Consider the following 7260-nt stretch of genomic DNA (forward strand, 5'->3'; position numbering starts at 1 on the left):
ACTTTCTATTTATGGCAAGGGGGATGCCAGTGTTCCATTTATGTTTGTGTTATGGATCTTCCTTTAAAAATAAATGTATATAAGGAAAAGAGGAAGTTGATGTGAAATACTAGGAAATATTAAAGAAGCTATGCAAATAGAGCAAACATCATGAACAACTTAAGAGGCATAGTTATAACACTTGTGCTCTGATGCAGATAGGCAGTGCTGTCATCTGTCATAGAATCCTGAGTGGTATGTAAAAGAAATCTGTGCAGTGGGCAGAATTATTATGAGAATGAACAAATTATTTTTGCTGAGTTTGGCACATGTTCTTTATTTTCTTCTTTGACCTTTGAACTCCCAGTCAGGTGTGGTCCAACGAACAATCAGTTGAGGAACAGGATTTGGTACTTCTGCCGTATCTAGTGATGTTCATACTTGAACTTCATTAAGTTTATGAGAACTATACTTTTGTAACTGTTTCTTCTGCTTTCTTTTCTTCATCTTTTATTAATTTTTATTTCAAAAGGCAGAGCACAACAAAATTGCTGCCAATTGTTTGAATACTAATGTAAATCAAGGGCCAGCAAGGTCAAACCTGAGCTGTTGACTGCCAGGCAGAGCCCCATTGATGGCTTAGAAGGAGGCGTGAAGAGCAGATACACAGATGTCAAGTCAGGTGGTTGAGGGGTGTTGATGGACAGAGGACAAAATTGTCTATTAAAAGGAAATTGAACCTTCAGAAGTTCCTCTTGTGATTTTACAGAGTGCGGTATGCTTGTGTTACATGTTCAGACTTAATCTTAAATGCTGTTTTATGCTGTTTATGAATTGATTTGTGTTTTGCTTCCAATAAAAATTAAATTCTTGAAGCTTAAGTACTTACTGTTTTGATCCCCAGCCCTGATTTGAGGTGGGAATATGGATGCTCTTTATCTTCACAGAATCTCTTCTTTTGGATGGGTGCCCCCCAGTTTTCTTTTGGGAACTTACCCTTTGTCTAATCCATGTAGTTTAGTTGGTACTGACTTCATCCCAGCCTCCAAGGGTGGACACATGAATGAAATATGGTTAAGTAAAGGACTATATCCTGTTGGTCAATGTAACTCATTGAGAATGGGTGCATAGTCCAGATTGCACCAATAGGAACCCTACCTAGAGTTTTGCTTGAACTGGTAGGGTAAAGGCATTATCTTTCTACTGCTAACTAAGTAGGACGTAAGCCTGGAATGACCAAGGCTGCAGTCTAGAAAAATCCTGACCAAGAGGAAAGCCAATGCAGAGGACAAGTAGAGCCCTGAGTGGTGGAGAGACTAATAAAATCCAGATGACTCTTTTTGTGCCCCTTAGTTTCAGCTGTCCCTGCGGACATTACCCTTGGACTTTCCATGTATATGAACCAATGTATCTCTGCCACCTCCCACAGCCATTTTTATGTTTAAGCTAGTTTCAGTCTGGTGTTTGCATCTTGTTTCTGAAAGAGCCTCAGCAGTACATCCCCTCTTCCCGTCTGGCAAACTGTCACAGTGCCACACATGTGATGTGCACATGTGATGGTAAACACTTGCTGATTAGAGGGGCCTAAGAAACATCCCACGGACGGAGGAGCCTGGTGGGCTGCGGTCCATGGGGTCGCTTAGAGTCAGACACGACTGAGCGACTTCGCTTTCACTTTTCTCTTTCATGCATTGGAGAAGGAAATGGCAACCCACTCCAGTGTTCTTACCTGGAGAATCCCAGGGACGGGGGAGCCTGGTGGGCTGCCGTCTATGGGGTCGCACAGAGTCGGACACGGCTGAAGTGACTTAGCTTAGCTTCTTAGCTTAAGATCCCCCTAGATTTATGAAACAGGATGATGTAATCCCAAGAGCACTGGGACAAGAGTCTGAAGATTTCAATCATTCTTTCACTTCAAACATTTTTACTGAGCACCTGCTTTGTGCCAGGTGCAGTTTTATTACTGAGGACACAGTAGTGAACAAATAGACCAAGTCCCCATTTTAACAGAAATGGTATTCCAGTAGGAGAATATATAATATGTCAGGAGGTGATATATTATATGCAGTTGTGAAGAAAGACTTCCTACTAATTAGGTCTGGGACCTTGAGAGAGCCACTTTATCTTTCTGAGTTTCCTTTTCCTCATATATAAAAAGAGGGCATTGCAATGCTTACTCTTTGTTTCTTTCCTTTCCAGAACGACCACCATCAACAGCAGTATTTCCATTTCATGATGCACTTTGATGAACCTGAATTCTGGAGCACACCTGAAAATGTGTTCATTGATAGTTGACATTTCCAGGAAATTTTATGTTTTTCTGTGTTTATTGTTATGCTTCTCTATGCATAGTTTTGAGAGTTATGAATTCTTGCCTATTCAGGTTTCCCAGACATCAGCTAGATTCCCATAGGACTTGGGAGCCGCCTAAACTAACTGAATTCCCTCGAGGTCTTCGCTTGAAAGCACTATCTGAGTCTACCTGTTCTGTCCATGAGCTTTCCCTGAAATCAATGACAGATGGTCTGTTCCATCGCTTTTCATTTGGCGAAAAGTTGCTGTTATCTCTCATCTTTGGCTAAGTTGAGACTTTTTCTACCCCCCTCAGCTCCTCAGTTAATCACTTTGCTTATCATGATCTCTGGTCTTGCCTGCCTCTTCTTATAAGTTTTCAGAATTCTCAGAACTTTTCTGGCAGTGGAAATGGTCTCAGTAATGTTATCACTGTTGACTTTTAAAGTGATACCATAAATATAATTTGACTCTGAAGAGGGAAGAGCATTCTGCTTATTTTTTTCCCTTGAATTTATCTTGGAATATAGTTGGCTTACAATATTGTGTTAGTTTCAGGTGTTCAGCAAACTGCTTCAGTTACACACACACACACACACATCCTTTCTCTTTCAGATTCTTTTCCTATAAAGGTAATTTTATGGGTATAGGTAATTACAGAGTATTGAGTAGAGTTCCCTGTGTTAGCAGGTCCTTGTTGGTTGTCTATTTTATATATAGTAGTATGTTTATGTTAATACCAAACTCCTAATTTATCCCTTCCACCTTTCCCCTTTGGTAACCATAAATTTGTTTTCAAAGTTTGTGAGTCTGTTTCTGTTTTGTAAATAAGTTCATCTGTATCATTTATATATATATATACATATATATATATATATATGTAAGTCCCAGTCTTCCATTTCATCCATCCCTACCCCTTTCCCCCTTGGTATCCATACATTTGTTCTTTATGTCTGTGTCTCTATTTCTGCTTTGCAAATAAAATAATCTATACCATTTTTCTAGATTCCATGTATGTGCATTGATATAAAATATTTGTTTTTCTCTTTCTGACTTCCCTCTGCATGACAGACTCTGGGTTGGTCCACGTATACCTGCAAATGACACAGTTTCATTCTTTTGATGGCTGAGTAATTTCCACTGTATATATGTTATTAATACCTCATCTTCTTTATCTGTTCCTCTGTTGATGGACATTTAGGTTGCTTCCATGTCCTGGCTACTGTAAACAGTCCTGCAATGAATTTTTGGATCCATGTATCTTTCTGAATTATGATTTTCTCTGGGTATATGCCCAATAGTGGGATTACTGGGTCATATGGTAGTTCTATTTTTAGTTTTTTAAGGAACCTGCATACTGTTTTCCATAGTGACGGTACGAATTTACATTCTCATCAACTATAAAATGGTTCCCCTTTCTCCACACCCTCTCCAGCATTTATTTTAGACTTTTTGATGATGGTTATTCTGACTGGTATGAGGGAGGTAATAGTACCTCATTGTAGTTTTGGTTTGCATTTCTCTAAAAACTAGTGGCGTTGAACATCTTTTCATGTGTTTATTGGACATCTATATGTCTTCTTTGAAAAAATATCTATTTAGATCTTCTGCCCACTTTTTGATCAGGTTTTTGTTGTTGTTGTTGATAGTGAGCTACATGAGCTGTTTTGTGTATTTTGGAAATTAATCCCTTCTTGGTAGCATCATTTGTATCAGGTAGCCCTACTTTAGTTTACAACTGCTGAGAATGTCCCACCGTCTTTGCCTTGTCTGTCTCCATATGATGTGTGTTGGAATCGCTTCTCTAGTCCCATGCTCACACTATTTGGTGACAGTTCTCCCAGGGAGAGAGAGAGTGCATCTTATTTCTGTTCATCTTCCCAGCACCCCGCACACAGTTTTGCATGCAGTGAGGGGCCAGTGAATGTTTTGACAATTGGATTTTGAATCAGTTACTTTCTTGGATAGCTCTTGACAATATCCCAACTTCTTGATAAAGTAAAACCTGATGTTAGTCATTTAATTTCTATCAAAGGCATTGCAAACTAGCTATTGATTTTTTTTTTTAAAGAGAAATAAATCTACCACTTGATACTTATTCTTGCACTAAAACATGAGCTAGGACAACCAGATGTGACTCGGGTATCAGATGAAATCCCTATAAATTAATAATAATAAAAATAAAAGACTAATGTGAAATGGGGATTTAATTAACTTCAAACAGCAGCTAGTCACGGTATCCAGAGAAAGTCTCAAGAGCTCTTCATAATTTTGTAAAGGTTTCAGGACTTAACTCTGTGTTTCTGTCTATTTCTCCTTTTCTTTATTCATCTGTGCCGCTCAGGCTGTGTCTCACCCTCTATCAATCTCAGCATGAGACTCAGTCTCTGCTCTGTTTCCACAAAAATTCATTCACACACAAATCTCATAACATGGTTAAAGAATGGGGAGAATTGGGAGAGAAGCCACATGGAGAGTATACACCTACTCCCATCTCCTTCCATCCTGGCAGCCAATGGGGAACAGTTTGTGAAGTGTATTCATTGATACTCTTGCTCTCATATAGAGCCACAGATTCTGGAAATGTGAGGCCTCTCGATGGCTGACCAGGAGAGGAATTTAAACCCCTCACTCACCTGCAATATTTAACCAGTGTTACTGACTTCCAACCCTTCCAGGTCTAAAACGCCACCTCCAGATACCTGCTCCTGCCCTTTCAGTTCTCAGCGCAGAGTGGAAGGCAGGCACACGCTCATTGGAATGAAGGTAAGCAAACAGACTGTAACCTCAGTGATGCCCTCTGGAGTTACCCAGTGCAGAAGCCCAGTGTTACCTGCTCTTTTGGAGGAAACTGAGCCTTATGGAGATCAAGGAAGTTGCTTTAAGTTGTGTTGATTCTAAGGGTGGTGTCTGTCAGGCCCACATTCTTTCTCTGACCACCACTGCCTTGCCTGTTGCTAGTTTATGGACCAGCTTCCTTCAGAGGGGCCCTTCTTCCTTCTCCATCTATTTCTTTGAAAACCCACCAGGGCCTTTCCCAAGAAAAGGACAGCCCAGTGATTCCTGGGGCCTCCTCAAGAGGCCTGGGTCTGAGCTGTCCCTTCTTGGGCCTCTCAGTGGCCTGGTCTCCATTGAAGATTTTCCCCTTCAGGAGGCCCAACTGCCGGCCACATTGTCAATTGCTAGCTGGTTACCATGGAAACAGGTCTCAAGAGGGATCTGCTTTTCTGCCTCCTTGAATGAGGAGGAGTAGAGGGCTTTGTGAGGGGCAGCGCTTCCTGCTTCGTGGCCAGGAGAAGGACTGGCTTTGGGTGATGGGGCCTACACAGTTTGCCCGAGGACCCCACTCTTTGTCAGCATAAGATTGCCAATTTTTCATTCTGAAGGATGACTGTCCTTATTTGGAATACAAATCTTTTTTTCCTTTTTGATGGTTGAAGTGCCTTTTCTTTTATGAAATGATTATGATAGAAAGAATGGTTTAAATGATGTTATTACTTGGTAAATAAAAAGTTTGTTAACACAGGCAACAATGTGGATGAGTCTTAAATCCTTACGCTAAGTGATATAAGCCTTGCAAAAAAAAGAAAAAGAAAGGAGTACATATTATATGACTTCACTTACATAAAATTCCAGGAAATGCAGACCTATCTGTAATGGCAGAAATCAGACTAGGGTACCGAGGTGGGAGGAGAGAGGGATGGACTATAAAAGGGCATTAGGAAAGTTTGGGGAGTGGGAAAAATCTTTCTTACCTTGATTATGGTGGTAGTTTCACAAGTGCATACATATTTTCAGCTCAGTTCAGTTCAGTTGCTCAGTTGTGTCTGACTCTTTGTGACCCCATGAATCGCAGCATGCCAGGCCTCCCTGTCCATCACCAACTCCTGGAGTTTACTCAAACTCATGTTCATCGAGTCGGTGATGCCATCCAGCCATCTCATCCTCTGTCGTCCCCTTCTCCTCCTGCCCCCAGTCCCTCCCAGCATCAGGGTCTTTTCCAATGAGTCAACTCTTCTTATGAGGTGGCCAAAGTATTGGACTTTCAGCTTCAGCATCAGTCCTTCCAATGAACACCAGGACTGATCTCCTTTAGGATACATATTTTAAGACAGATCAAATGTAACACTTTAAATATGGATAATTGAGGGTACTTCCCTTAGACCTCAACAAAGTTGAAACAAAATAGCAACCTTTTGCTGAACTTCAATTTTTATTTTTGTGTGATTTAAGCAATCTGTGGAAAACCAAAGTGTGAGAAGCACAGGGCCCTTTTGCAACGTTTCTGGATACACTAGTGAAGAAGGTGAAGTCTGTCTCTCCTGTCCTCTCTACACTCAGGCTCCATCACCAGGGTTCCTGTGACAGGTGAAAGGGATTCTATAAACTAATTGGTCCTGAGGTATCTGGATACTTAATGTGACTTTTTTCCTAGTGGCAAAGGATTTATGAAGGATTTATTTATAAAGAATTCTTGGCTGTAAAGAAGGGTCATTTTGACTACTGTAGCTTGGGTGGAATGAACTTAAAAGACCACTGTGGCAATCTAGAGAAAGACTGGTGTCCTGAACTAGGGTACCGGAAAGGGGGTGGAGGCAGGCGTATATTGGAAAGGCAGTGTCTTAGTTAGAGCTGCTATAACAGAGTATTATAGACCACATGCCTTAAACATTCATTTCTCACAGTTCTGGAGATTGAGAAGTCCAGGGTCAAGGTATTGGCAGATTCAGTATCTGGTGAGGGCCTGCTTCCTGGTTTGCACATGACGCTCTTCTTATTATATTTTCACGTGGGCGAGAGAGAAGTCCTCACTCTCCTGTTTCTTCTTATAAGGGCTCTACACCTTTGTGAGGGCTCCACCCTCATGACCTAATTACCCCACAAACGCCCTGTGTCCTAATACTGTAACCCTGGGGGTTAGGGTTTCAACATATGGATTTAGGGAGGGCACAAACATTTAGTCCATAAATAACACACAACAAAGTTGGG

Source organism: Cervus canadensis, chromosome 18 (genome assembly GCF_019320065.1).
Source record: "Cervus canadensis isolate Bull #8, Minnesota chromosome 18, ASM1932006v1, whole genome shotgun sequence".
NCBI lineage: Eukaryota > Metazoa > Chordata > Mammalia > Artiodactyla > Cervidae > Cervus > Cervus canadensis.